Raw genomic sequence first — 15,468 nt, 5'->3', positions numbered from 1 at the left:
CCATGCAGCTGCTTCATTTTATAGTCCTAAAAATATCTTGAATACCCCCTTTCTTATACTTGATATAATCTATGGATAAGCAAATACTTTGTGACCTTAATAAAATACTCATCCACTCCACAGTCCCTAAAGTACTGATTCTTTTCAGAGGGAACAGTAAAAAAACAACTGCTTAGGATTCCTTAAATGAATTATTCATCTACGTATTCATTTGGATGTTTATATTCTGCTTGTTCTTTCTAGTTTTGAAACGACTTCTTAACACAGTGAGAATTCTTCCACGTTCTTTTCTGGTGATTCCGGTATTGGCAATGTATCATTTGCTCTGGAGAGCAAAGACCCATGAGAAAAAGTAATATATTTTTATGTCATGTAATCAGTATGTCCTAAATCTTTCTGAATGTGTGAAAAACTTATATATCTATACATTCTCAGCCTTTACATGAAACTATGAGGCAAGGGGGAAAGAGCAGAAACCACAGAGCCTGAGAACGCCTGTCAGTTTACACCAATCAGTAAAATAACACCTCTGCTGAGGATTTTTGGTCACCACTAAACTGGAAGATGTGACATTTCAGAGACAATAAATGAGAAAGACTATTTACTCAAGCCATTATTTTTCCAGGAACCTTAAAATCAGTCTCCTATCTTGTGAAATTTAGATTGTTAAAAAATACAGCTACTGTATAATTCTCAAACTATTCAGAAGGAAAGATAATATTAAATATTTGAAAAGCAAGAATACTAAGCACTCTACAGACATTCAAATAACTGACAGGAAAATTTTAAGTTACTAGAATTTCAATCAATAAGATTCTCTTCCATTAAAAAACAGTAATTTTAATGTTACAGTAACATTTAAAAAAATGTAGGTAATATTTGCTCTTCTTTCAAATCAATTAAAGGATTTACTTTGACTTTTCACAGTTCAGTCCACAAAGAACAAGTTGAATTCTGATGGAATTTTCTAGTGCATTTTAACGAATTCCAGCTTTAGCGTAATCTTGTTTTCTTTTATCCACAGAATTCAGAATATGCTTTGCAAATTTAGGCACCAACTGACAGAAATTCACTAATCATATCCAGAATACTAATGCTCCTTGATACCTTTTTGCATATGCAAATGTCCAAAATTATTAAGATTTCTGTGGCAGGGTAAAAGGTGGTAGGAAGCTAAACACCTTCATACTTTAAATGGCACACAATTCCATCTATACAATGGCCTGGTTTACGAAACAGTGTGGTTTTTGCCAATTCATGTAAAAGGATTAAAAAAAAAGGTATCACTTGCAAGCTTGATTGCACAAGGTGCAGATGCAGGTCTTTAGTTGAATTTTTTCCTCTTTTTTTTCATATAGTATTTGAACAGATAAGTTGATGATTTTGCATGTTTTTGTCTTGGTCTACCCACTGACATAAACAGAGATTGAATGCCTCTCAAACTGCTAGAGTTTACGTAATAAAGCGTACTTAGAGAATGAGTGTAATGGGGACAGAAACACTCCTTTAAAAAGGTGAAACAGGAATTATTCACACGTTGAAACCGTCACAGAAATAGCTATGGTTTGACTAAGTAGAAATCTGTCCAATGTCCTCCTAGAGTAGCCAAAATAAATCTTTCCCTCAGTGAATCTGGATGATGATGATTAACAAGTACCAAGGTATGACAACCCTAGAAAACACATCACTTAGCTTAGTTGATCACTTTTTATGTTTTGTATATAATCAAGCAAAAAAGAGCAAAGGGGGTGAATCAGCTGCCATGACAGGGAGAGAAACGTTACTTCTCTTTAAATGCCACTAAATTAACATCTCTTTCATACTGATAAACCTTGGGACCATGCCACTGGCTACTGTGACCTTCTCTTGTTTTACATCCTTGTAACTAGCACATATTGTGGCAAATGTGCCGGTATTCTTATCTCCCCAAAACCCAGAGGAGCAATACATTTTCATGCTTCAAGCTGTGTTTAGAAAATACATTGGTGTATAAAGACCACATAGCCAGGTCGTCCAGATAGACAAAATGTATCCGAATGGAGAGGGTGTGATGGAGAATTCCCAGTGCAGAACCAGATATTGACTGTTTCAGCTGTGAGTATAAGTACACTCCCTAATTTCTGTGAAGCTCTAATGCTGTAGTGTGCTTATGCTGTTCTAGAGACTTCTCCCTAGCAGAAACCTGTACCATCCCATGCTGTAATCTTATTGGTTTACCCCTTTCTCCTCCCTGGCTCCTCCCGTCTGGCTTCCCCTAGTTGGTTCTTCTGAGTAACCACACCTCTGTTCCCTCTCCTGATAACCTGCTGCGAAAGCCTCCCTCGCCGTTCACCATCTCAGCTTTCCAGCACCCCGAGCCATGCCTCGCCTCTCCGTCCCTCTCCACCCTCCTCTGACCCTCGACTGTGGACCTTAATAAATCCCTGGAAACTTCAGATGGTGAACCTGCATTTCTTCCATGGCCACACCCTCACGGAGTCTCGCGTCCCCCGCAGCTCCACTGCCTGCTACAGCCTCGTGTCTGCCTGGCATGTTCTGGCCACGGGCGGTTCCCTCCACATTGCGGCATGGGGTGGCCGTTTGTGAATCATGATACCGCGCTGCCGCACTCTAATTGCTACTGATTGAAAAAACCAGTCAAGGACCGCACTGATGACTCTTGGGCCAGTGCAGTCACCTAAGTTGAGGTGATTTAGGAGACAGTGTTGGACTTAGAAAACTGCTCTTTACTGGTTGGCTTGCTGAGTCAAGATTTTCTACTAGCTGTTGTTCAAGCTAGAAATTAGTATCTTTTGCACTAGGTCATGTTTCTTCTGGTCCTTTTTCTCCCTTATGTCTGGTTTTAAACCTCAGAGGTACAGAAAAGCAGAATTATGGGGAAGAAGTCACAGGAGGGATGAAAATGTGGCTTATTGCTTTAGGAGGGACAGTCAGAAGACTGCTTGAACTTAACATCAAAAGTGAGACTGGAAACAGAGCAGACAGTAATCAAAGGAAGGTTTAAAGATAAAAAAGAAGGATTTTCCTCTTCTTGAAACTTTTAATTTCTTATCCTTCCCTTACAGATGGGAAGTTTTAACAAGCAGAGGAACTTATCATTAGGCTTTAATTAGTTGTCAGATAAAATCTAGATTATTTCTGACAAATTAGAAAAAAAAAAAAAAAGAATGTGATAACACTATGTCTGTCACTTCTGTATGAGCCAAATGATAGCCTTATTACAAATCTGCTAAACAGAGTTCATTAATTCTATTCAACACAAGTGTAGAGTAGCTTATAATTTTTCTCTCTTATACAATGGCTAATGAGCTTCAGGTCAGCTATCAGGCAATCTGCCCAACAGAGTGATTTCTGAATTCTATTGGTTTTGCACACTTTTGACGCAACCATTTGTATCACCACTACTTCCCTGTTTGCTTTGCCCACTCGACTATTGTTCCTACCTAAAGGAAAACTGGTCTAAAGTGCTTATCTGTAATTCTGCCTGTCAGAACCAGAACATTATTCCTCTGTGTGATTTCCTCTCTGAGGGAGCCATTCATCCCCTTTCAAACTTTTCTTTCAATTATTTACCACAGGAGTAGTGGCAAGATGCAACTGTAGCTCTGTGATGCTAAGAGCTCTTATCACAAGAGCTACCAGACCACTGAAAATAATTGCCTTTGTAATGTCAGAAGAGCCATGGTCAACAAACATTCATTTCCCAGGAGAACCAGTGATAAATGTCATTAACTTAGAAAACCTCTGACAGTTTGTCCAAACAATCTGACAACAACTATGAACTGGAACCATAACAGATGGATGCCAGAAGTTCATAAAGTGAACACTATGGAAAAGGATCTATGCCACAATAAAAGTAGGATAAATACCTTACTCATTAAAATGCATCAAACTTTCTATGGAATGTGTTACTACAACATTCCTTCTGGGAAAAGAAAAGCACTGACACTCCAGTTTCTTGTTTTTAAGGAATGTGCTTACACTGTTTTTATTTTCCTTAGTTCCTTCAGTTTTGTCTTGCTGGAAAAAAGAGACATTTTCCAGCATGTGAAAAAAACCAGTTAAGTATAGCTAAAAAAATCCTTTCTGCATGGTCTACCATATTAGTCAGCACTATAGCTTAGCTGGGATAATTCATTTCAGGTAAATAAACCTTTCTGCATTTTCTACCCAAACTATATTTTATTTTCTCTTTATAGGCATTAGAGATTCAACACAGACATTTCAATCATATAGGAAATATATATTTTTGCTGGTTTTACACCAAGCGCTTTTGTACCATCCACCCAATGACCATTTCTGATGGCAAAGTAAAACTCTTGCTCACCATTAAGAGCGAGCTTAAAAAATGCTTTAGATTAATGTATGTTATGCTTTAAATATCGTAGTGCTCTTCTATTTATTCCCTTTTAATGTTAAAGATAAATTGCTAAATACATTTTTCCTGTGCTGTTTTAAGATGGCTTTATAGTTCATTACAAACAATCAGCTGAAATGCTTCATCTTCTGTCAATAAGAAAGAGATTTCAGCTAATGACAAACAGAGGATAAGTTTCATATTTTGTATAGAATCTACAGTCAATTCTTTTTTCCAGTCATCCCTAAGAAAACAGTCTGGATTTCAATGAATCAAGTTAATTTACATGAACAGAAAACTACCTCAATAGTAATAGGATGTAACGGTGTAAATCCTTATTTATTTAAGACTCTGTTTATCTCTCTGATGGGTTACCTAAAATGTTAATTCATGTTTACTGTGGAATGTCCTAGAGGAGAATAGCAGTGACTTTTCTGGAAAAGTCATCCTGAATAATCTATTTAACTGTGAATTTTTCTGTTGCACATCTAAAACACGGAGTGCTGTATTATGTATGTTATGATAATAATTTTGTTAGTCTTGAAATAGGCCCCTTACTTCAGAAATTCAAGCAGTTTTTCTGCTGTGTCTTATCACTACTTCTCCCAATGTGTGGAATTTCATGATTACAAATAATTTGAATTGGGGGTTTTTTGCATAAATTTAAATCACTGTATTTATGTCTAAATTTTAGTGTGTTTTGCAGAAACAAGTCATCAAATCTGCAGAAAATGGCAAAGGCATCTGTATGGTACTTTAACATTTCCTGCCACTATACAAACATTTCCTTCCAATTTCCTTAACCCCCCAATGTGTATATAACAAAGAGAATCTATTCCAAGAAATTCTGTTTTCAGTTGGTTCCTTCTCCCTCCTTTTCTCATTACCATATTGGGCCATGAAAGGAAAATTTAGACAGCCTGGTTTCAGGGTAAATGGACCTTTTATTAGGGCTTGAAGCTCAGTGTCCTCTATAGAGAGCAGGTAACAAGAAACCTTGAACAAAAATATGCTAAAAAGTGATAAGCATGTTCTAGAGGAGTGCAGTGTAACATTACAGGCAGTTAATATTACCGTTCTATCCTGTTTCTGGGGGGGTATACAGACAGAATATAATCATGACCAAATTTCAGTGTACAGAGAAGTAAATTGTATGACGATTTCTGCTAATCAGAGTGTTATTCAAATAATCTGCCTGTTCTAGTTAATTTAGCCTAATTTAAGCACACTTCAAATACTGATTTACAGAAGCTTTGTGCTAATTTATTTCAATGCCATCATAATTAGGATGGGTAAATGGTTGTCCTATTGATATTCATGCAATCCTCCAAGAAATTTCACACCTCACAAGAATAAGAATTTGATCCATTTGCTCTAGCATGAACCCTCCTTGAACCAGTGAAGTTAATACACCCCAAGGAAACTGATCACAATATGGTTTTATATTTTTAACTAGTTTTCATAGTCTTCAAGTTTCATTGAATGGATTTCCACTTACATTACACCAAATGGTATTTCCACATATGACCAAAATGTTCACTTTAGAAAGGCAAGTGGGAAGTGGGATAATTTCTATTCAAGTTATGCACACCCTGTAGAGGAGTTTAAGCTGACTACACGGCAAAACAGTCCACTTCAAGTGGCCCCATTATTCCAACTCCAGCAAACACACACCTTCAAGGTAAGTTCTTTACTTGTAGCTGGCCAGTTTCATCACCCAGAATCTATCATGTCTGTTCCTGCTATAAGCACAACTAATAAAAATGACAAAAATTCCCTAAATTATTTCATTCTAGTGAAGGAGAGGTGTAACTCCATGGCTTTGTATTTTTTCAGGGTTTCCACCTTTTTTCTTAGATATCCTCTAGCATGACATATTCCTTCTCTGAAGAGGTAGATGAAGTGCTATCATGCACTTTAGGATGCCAACTTCCTCCGCTTTGTGTACATTAAGTTATTTTCTCATCGGTCATGGCCAGAGTATGGGCATTTCACACCAATCTCTTTTAAGAAGGCCTGTTCTTACGAGAATTTGTCTGCCTGCCACCCCTTGACATTTTCAAGTGACCTCGACTCTAACTGGAATCAAGTGCAGCTCAATGCTACAAAAAACCACAAGAATCAATCTACTCATGCTACTTGCTTCTTATAACGACTATTCATTAACCTGAATCAAAGAAAGAGTATTTATGTGGGCCAGGCTTCTCCCAGTAGAAATCCATGGAAAAATACCCACTACCTTCAATGGATAATACATCAGGTCTCAGCTGAATATATTCATATGCATGTATGTTTCAAGTTAAACCTAATATTTGTTCATGGACCAAGTACTGATTGTAAGGAATAGGTAACATTAATAAACACTCAACCTTAGACCCAACATCTAGACAGCAACCAAAACCTAAGGCAAAATTACAGGATTAATACTCATCTGGCGCCACATGTTTTGATTTACATTAGGTTCAGATACACATCAGCATGAGGGTTCTCAAAGCCTGGAAAACGCTGGCAACTTTCCTACCCATATTTTTTCTCATTAGTGAAAAAACTTGTGGGAACCAAATATTGCAAGCCCCTTGTGTGCATTTTCAGAGAGCTCTCAATGTACAGCTGATCACTATTTTGCACTTTTGGAGCTTGGGCAGATGATTGTGTCTCAAAAGGCAGAAAGCTCATGGCTTCAACACAGCCCTAACGATTAATTTATGTACTCTACTCCACTGAACAAAGAAGAATAAATCATAGACAGATGCTCTCATTTATCTATGTGGTTTCATTTGCAAATACACTGCAATACACAAGAAAAACCATCTGAAAATGCACTGAGCCCATAAAAAAAAAATAGTCAAAATACAGAAACCACCAGCCCCCATTTAGATTTACCTGAAAAGAACATGATCACAGTCAATACAATCTACTGGTATACACCAAGAGTTTCTCAACTTTTACTCTGGGTTTGAGTAGCCAATGTCAAAGTATCCCAGTGTCAAATCAAGATTTCTGTAATACAAAAATTCTGGTTCTACCAACCAGCAAAAGTCTGGGGGGCGGTAAGACAGAGGTCTAAAATGTAATGGGATGACTTGTTCTTTAATCAAAATCCAAACCCACTTGTCTGCTGGATTTTTTTTAACAAGTTTCTGGTTTAGGGAAGTTTTTGCACATACTTCTGCAATGCTTTATTTTCTTAAGATTTGAAATACTGTAACCACAGTTACTGAGAAAGATTGTAACCACAGCCACTGTAAAAGAAAAAGAACTGTTTTGCCACAAAAAGCCTGCTATTTTAGCATTCTGTTTGGTTGTTCTTTTGCTTGCTTGTTTGTTTATTTTAGTCCAACTTCTTGGTTATACAGATGAGAAATATTATGCAAGTGTTCAGATTTTTCCTCTCATAGAATATAACTAATTTAAGTTACTCAGCTATTCATTTGTGATCCTTGTTCTCTTCACTGCCATTGAACAGTAACTAGCTACTTCTTTTAAACTCAACTAAACTAGCTACCTCAATTAAAACTGTAATTCTCTATTTTGCCATTCTTACTCATGTCAAATAAAATAGTAAACTGAGATCTGTCCCCTGACTTGAAAACTCACACAGAAATTAGTCTTCATGTACAAGCATGACGCAATCTGAATCTAAAGGTTTAAATATTAACATTTACTCCTACAGTAGATGAAAAAAGAGAGAAACATGAAGTTAGTATACATTAGATTATAGATCTGAGTTATTTCAAAGATGACTTTTGCATTAGAGCCAAAATTTTTGTATTGACATCCCAGGTCAAATATTTTATTATACCATCCACGAAATGTGAGAGAGCAGTGAACCAAAAGCAGCATATTTTTGTTAAATCTTTAACAGCAGTGTGGGAAAGTGATAGCAAGCCTTTGCCAAGTGCCAGCTGTGATCCAAGGACTGTTTGCTCCCTATCTTCCTCAATGGATCTTTAAAAAGAACCTTTACGCAAATAAAAAATCATTTTAAGCCAACTGGTCAATGACATGGCACCAAGCTTCACAAGGAGAGTGAAAAATCTGATCTGAAGAGATGAGGTCCCTCATCCTGCTTTTGCCCAATTAATGGAAAGAGCACGGATTATCATCTCCGGGTGTTCTTGCTAGTTCTTTGTTAAGTTGACTTCCCTAAGATGAGAGAAGATAATGTGCAAAAGACTGCCCCATCCTGCAAGGACACATTTGAAAGCAGTTATTTGCCAAATGGGATGAAATCTGGTTTTCCTACATAAGAGGAAATATTGGTACCTATTATTGCTACATATGGCTGCCTCACCCTTCCGGAGCTGAGCAGCACCACTGTGTTCAAACTGCAAAACTGACTGAACAAAAAAGCCGCCACCCAAAATTACAGCAAATGAAAATCACTGACTTTTCCCAAACACCGTGGCTGGCTGGCCAGTTTGCTATAGCAATCTGAAGGCTCATTCATTAAACAAAATTGCGCAAAGCTATCATTCTTGCTTTATGAGTATATTGACCAGCAAATGTTAGTCTCCTGCCAGTGGAAAAATCTCTCATTTTTCAAGAGAGATTTGAAGTGAAAATAAAGCTGGTTCACTTTTTCCATAGAGCTGTGAAAATTAAACTCTTTGCCAGGTGAGCTGAGGGTACATATTTGTTTGAATAGCTCTACTAAAAAATTAAAAAACAAAACAGCCAAACAGGAGTGCGTAAATTCATACTTTGGCACTTAAATAACCCAGCCAGTTTACACGAATGTTTATCCATCTAGCACTTCCCCTCTGTGAAACAGAAGTTGTTTCTCTTCACCATTTGGGAAACTGAGATACTTACATCAGTGCATGGATATGACTTTGGATATTTGACCTTAGGCACTCAAGTAATTTTCCTTCCAGAGGTGGACAGTGGCATCTCTGGCTGCAGCCTGTGCCTTGTTCCTGCCACTGGTTCACACTGCTAATGCTGTTGGCACCACGTAATGTTTTCCAGCCTTATTGCTTAACTCTTGCCTGGGGTGACTGCACTCCACCTATGTTTAATTTTCTAAGTATCAACTCATTTCCAGCCACCTTACAGCAGAACCTTGACTACTGTCACAGAAGCCAGCAGGACTTCTGTTTTGTGGGAATTTGGTCTGAGATGTGTAGTTTAAAAATGTGCAGATATGTTCAAAAAAATAAGAGAATGTTATTTTGAATTTTGGTAGCTCTCCTTTACATGTTTCAGAGTATCTTATAAAATGGTCAATACTGCCTGTTCCTTTTTCTGATTCATAGCACACTGGATGGGCATTACAGAATGGTAAGGATTTGGCCATCTGGCACTGAGCAGAAGTGCAGAGATTAAGCAGGCTGCTGAAACAGAAATCCTCCTTTTTTCCTTGGTGTTTCAGGGAATTACTTTGACAGCCATAATGCAAAAGTTTATGCTATCATCATTGCCACTGCCTCTCAAATAAGTACCCTTAAAACCTACTTGGTTTAAAAAATCCCCAAATTAAAAAGTTGTTGTAATACTCAGAACATAATTACACCATTAAAAGCTAACTTATGACAGCTGAATCAAAAACCCCTTTTCTACTGTTTTTTCTTCTTCATCTTGTAAAAGAGAAGGCAAGAAGCAGGTGGAAAATGAGCGTGCATATTTTCTTTCTGTCTCCAATTACAAGAACTGTGTTGTGTAATGAAAAATCTTTTAACCAAGCAACAAACAAATTCCATAAGGTGGTAACATCTGTTGATGACACTGCTCCCAGAATGCATTAACTCTTGTCCTCAGTATGAGATTTGACAGCATGAACATGGAGCCTGGTGAAAACGTAACAGCACAGCTTCAGCCCTGCGTAAATCTAAAGGCTCATCTTAGATTAAAGGCTGTACAGGTCTTTTCCCCCCAGCACATTATATCCAAAGCACACTATATAGCACGTAGGATGTCAGTATCCATAACAGGAGAGCTCCAGGATTCAGATAAAAGACTGTTTACTGATTTTGGCAAAGTTTTATGTGCAATAAAGAGGATGAGCCAAAGAGTTAAAGCCAGTAAGACTATTCTAATACTAATTCTTTCGGCTCCAACAACTTTTAATATAGTTTTATGTTTCTCTTTCTTTTCTTCTTTTCTCATATGGCCATGGTTAAACAGCTCAGCTTGTGCTTTGGTTTCAGGAGCAAAGGCAAATCTTTGGCTTGGCTTTCCCTTCAAACTTTGGAGAAAAACAAGGGCAATCTAAATTAGAAATAAAAATTCCAATTCCACCCCACTTTCATGTCTGCTTTCAAAAAGAAATTATTCTCTGAAGTGCAGATAATACTAAATATGGTATGAGAGGGAAACATCCTTATGCTTTTGAAGAATGGAAGACCTACTATCATATTGAAAACTCCAGGCCAAAATTTCAGCTCCTGTAAACTGGAACCATTCCATTGCACACAATAGGGATAACCAGCAGAAAAGTCAGTCCCAAGAATATCCAGAACAATTTTAAAGGCTTCTTAGAAAATGCAGAGTAGCAAAGACTTTTGAACCAATAAAATGAGTTTTAAAGTGTGACTATGGATCCTTAATCCTTTACAACCCATGATTACTTTATGAGTGCAGAAGATTGTTATTTTAACCGTTTCACATGCCACGCAAATGACCTGTATCAATGGTACAGGCCTTGCATAAATACTCCCCAACAATCTATGGCGTGTAAGAGAAAAGAACAGGTTTCACAAAGTGTTATTTTTAAGGTGTTTGCATGGTATTTCCAGCCCTTTCAGACCTGTTCCCATCTTGTCTCCCCACACAGAAATGCACAACTACCTCAAGCCATATTTATTTTGAAGCTTTCTACAATCAAGAAAGAAAATCCAAAATACTGGTTTTGCCAGTACTCTTCTAGTAAAACAGATTCTAAATATTTAACTTTTACAGACAATGAGCATCACCGGAAGGAGCAACATTGGCATTCAGTCACCTAATAAGGAAACATTTTTATTATTGCTTATGTGAAGACAGTTATGTTATTGTTTCTACATATAATGCATTGTATGCTTTGGTTTTCTTTTTAATTTGGGAATATTAAATGTTGTTTGATGGTTTGACAATAAACGAAGCAAAGTGCAAAACAAAGCTCAGTGCATGATTCTCCCAGGAGGTTGTGGAGCTATTGCAATCAGAGCTGTTGCTAATTAAATCTGCCTATTGTTACAAAGCATTCGGGGCCAAACCAATCAACCACTGTCATAATTAATGTAGTCCTCAAGGATCTTAATGGCACTTGTTTTCATCAATCATGACAAACAAACACAGGCTAAAGAGGAGTGTAAAAGGCTGTGTATTTACAAATCTGCTTGCCTTGGGTCTCATTTGGGAGTAACTACAGTACAGTCCCATGGAAAATGCCCTTGAACACTAATAATTTTGCCTCACATATGTATGCACATTTTCATGAAGATAAGATGGAAGAGAAGGCACAGGCACTCCTCTGCACCAAAGTCATGGGTATCCTCTTCTGCTTCTGCTCTACATACATATTTTACAATGACACAGTGACAGGTGCAGCTTGCAGCATGAAGGGGAGGAATCTTTAGTTATCAATCAGTTGCAAGGAAAAAGAATGTAAACACAATGTCATGATTTACATGACTGGAACACTGAGACCCACAAACACAAAAGGAATAAAGTCTAGATGCAAAACTGAAAAAAAACGTGCCTTTTCATTCAGTGAAATAACACTATTTCAATTGGACAGCACAACACCTTTTTCTTCACTTCCACCTCCTATACTGTATAAGTCTGTAAAGCTCCTTATCATATTCTATAGCCCTGTACTAGACACCATCTCAACCACCTCTCTGATGAAACTTTTTCTTCTGCTTGCATTGATCTGGCCAGACTGCAACAGCCCTCTCCAAAGCAGAGCCAGGGTTAGAGCCCTGGAGTTCCTGGCTAGCTGCCCTGAATGTAAGCAATGAAACCACGCTGTCTCCCTCCACTAACTGACGTCAGATGTTTTCGCATACAATACTTTGTAGGCTGTTTAAGTCTCCACAATGACATCCTGAGGAAGTGATATTGGCACAAAATATAGTCCAAGACTCTGAGCACTAGTCAGCCAGACCAACAGCACTGACATTATGACACTTGTGTTGAGCTTTATTTGAAAAGCTCAAATGAACTTCCACAAAGCAACTCACAGCCTCGACTAAGAAAGCATTTTTTATTCAGGAAGCATTCTTATTTAGGACTAATTCCTACTAAGGAAGCATTCTTTATTATAAAAGCACTGAATTAATGCTGAACATATACTTCATTAGCTTTAGGATCAAACACCTAGTTGCTCCTGCATTTTGGTATCCTCCAGCATCCTGCAGTATACATACCAAAACTGGACAAGGTACCTCTGAGACGGTTTCTAACATCCTACACGTTTAGCTAATGACTTCTTTCCAAGTTTACTCAATCTAGGAATCAAGCTCTCTCTCCTACTCATTGCACTCACTGCTCAACTGGGTGCTCCTAAGAACTCTCAGCTTGGTTTTGGAGTCACTGTATTTTCAGAATACAGCCTGCAAACTCATGGCAGGATCTACAGCCTTTATTCCTTGGTTATTCTCCTCATAAAGCCTCCAGTTTATGCCTCTGGCTGCAATAGTTAAAAAGAGAAAATGGAACAAAATAGAGCTGAGAAATCAACGTTACAAGAAATGTTCAGCAGCATTTGAGATTAAACAATAATATCTAGGCAAAAATTGAGAAACATGCAATGAAGATCAGCTATTGACAGAAGAGAAAGAAGATTGCAAAGAAAGGATTGGAAAGAGAACAGGGAATTTTCTGTGTGCAACCAATATTGAGGATGATTAAGAGACTATAATAACATTGGAGGATGCTCCAATAAAAGCAGGTATGAAATAAAAGATAAATTAAGCTTAAATATAGCATTTTGATTCACAAACTTTCTAAAGCATATGTGGGAAAAAAAGACCTGAAGGAAAGCATTTTTCCTGTAGCCTTGCTGTGGACAGGGGATGCTCTGTATAGAAGCTACAGATTCTCACTTTGACATGAGTATTGAAAAGGTAAAGGCACCATGACCTCCTTAGCACCATGGTTAGTTATGTGACATACACTCTGACACGTGTGAAGGTATTAATGAGTATTCCATGTTTCTGAATATAAATATGCTTCAGTGTGCAAAACACATCATCTAGAAACAATTAAATTGTACATAACGGTAATAAAGAGAAAATATTCACTCCTTCAGCTGAGAATACAAGTGCAGTAGAGGAGCCCTTGTGCTGACAGCACATTCACTAAAGTCAGGAGGAATTCCAGCTATGCAACAGCAGCAGGATTGGGGTGGATTGTCCTATTGTACTGATTCAGCAGATTGATATACTGCATACCAACTACTTTAAGAAATGAGTGTGCACTGTGTTTCTTAACTACTTTAAGAAATGAGTGTGCACTGTGCTTCCAACAGAAGTGATAACACCATCATCAGCCCAGTACCATTAACATCCCTATATAAAAAAAATTTTAAAAAAATTAAAATGAACTTTCCAGGCCCGATTCTCATCTGTCCTCATAAGTCTTCCAGTGGCATTATCCTTTTAAATGCAGCAGAGTCACTCCTATTTACATTGCTCTGAGTAAAATGAGGCTTCATGCCTGCTGAAACTAAACCATCTCCTCCTACAGTCATTTGCTATTACTGTATTGGACTGTTTAGTTAAAGGGATGAACTACAGGATGTGTGACTACATTGCAAGTCACTGTTTTATATTAAAGATGTTGGTAGGGAAATGGGGAGAAGTGACCTTTCAAACCACTGACATTTATACTGATATTTTTGGCTTTGCTGCTTCTCTGTGTCAACTCATAGGAACTAAAAATCACGTCCTAAAAATGGTCTTAGTTTGCTTTTTAAATCTGATTAGAAACTGCAAGAACAATAAAACGGTGAGTCCCTTAAGGTGACGGACCTTTATACTGCCAAACAGGAGAGCAATGAGATTAACAATTTTCTCATTGTGTGCTAGCAGTTTGAGATTATGGCTTTAGCTACATAATGGGAATTTTAGTAAACTCAGAGAGGAAACAGGATCAGTTGTTCTGATGCATTTCTCTTCATTAGATTTCAGTTCAGTACATTTCTGCTCCTCCAACCAATTAGGCAAGTAAACAGACAGAAAACATCCCTTCCTCCTTGCCAGCCAGAATAACTGGGCGCAGGGATGTTCTGAAAGAATAAGCTGCACCATGAAAATGTGATGATCGCTGCACATGAAAATGTGATGAGCCTCTGCAACTAATCACACCTCTGCTTCTATTAAGAATCCCCATTGTATCAGAGTACATGGATGGGTTCACTAAACAACAAGTAAACATAACCATCAGGATCAGTCTTGGTCAGTCCTTTCATCTTTTGGAATTTGCTTCAATGCAGAAGTGAAAATTTGGCCTAATGACTGAAGGAGACACTCAACCCTTCCTATGATTTGAACCTGAACAGATCATGCAATTGTGAACTATTTCCTTTCTTGTTGAAACTGTATCTCAGATTTTGGGGGCACTAAAAGAGTTGATCTGACTTCATACTCCTCTGCTTCCAGACCAAACATCAATGAGTTTGTTGCTCTGATCTAACTGGGTGAACTGGAAAATAATTCAAGGGCATTATAAGTCACCCATGTTTGAGGAATTTATGCATTTATAATGCACCCTAGTCCCACAAAAACTGCACCTAAGCATTCCTTCAAATAAAGGCAAATAAAAGTTCATTTTGATAAGTTGTTTTTATTCACTGGAAAGTTTAAATATCACTAAGTTTTCACTGGAAAATAATGGTACAAGGTAACTCACTGTTTAAATGGCAATAAGAAAATTTTTTTCATAGCTTGTTATGACTGTAATACAGTTGGTTGAAAAATTTTATTGTGACTGTCTGCTGGAAAACCAAGTATTTGAATGAAAAGATGTTTTTCATTCAAAGTGTTTCTTTTTGATAAAAAAAGAGAGTAGAACAAAACAAAACCCGTCAGCAAGACATTTCTTTGTGTTGAACCACACAATCCAAGATGTCTAAAAGTTTTCTGAAGTGTCTGAGTTTGTAAAAAGGGGAGACCATTAGGTCCACA

The 15,468-nt window shown here is 37.6% G+C and overlaps 1 protein-coding gene across 3 annotated transcripts in view; it reads right to left on the bottom strand.

Annotated features, from left to right (window-relative positions):
* SMOC2 (SPARC related modular calcium binding 2) overlaps window positions 1–15,468 on the bottom strand; it is a 139,852-nt gene that overhangs the window by 44,604 nt on the left and 79,780 nt on the right. The window lies entirely within an intron of this gene.

Source organism: Lichenostomus cassidix, chromosome 3, assembly GCF_008360975.1.
Source record: "Lichenostomus cassidix isolate B80296 chromosome 3, HeHo_3.0, whole genome shotgun sequence".
NCBI classification, from domain to species: Eukaryota; Metazoa; Chordata; class Aves; order Passeriformes; family Meliphagidae; genus Lichenostomus; species Lichenostomus cassidix.
Note: the sequence above shows the minus strand (reverse complement) of the source record. Positions and strands in the feature narration are given on the sequence as shown.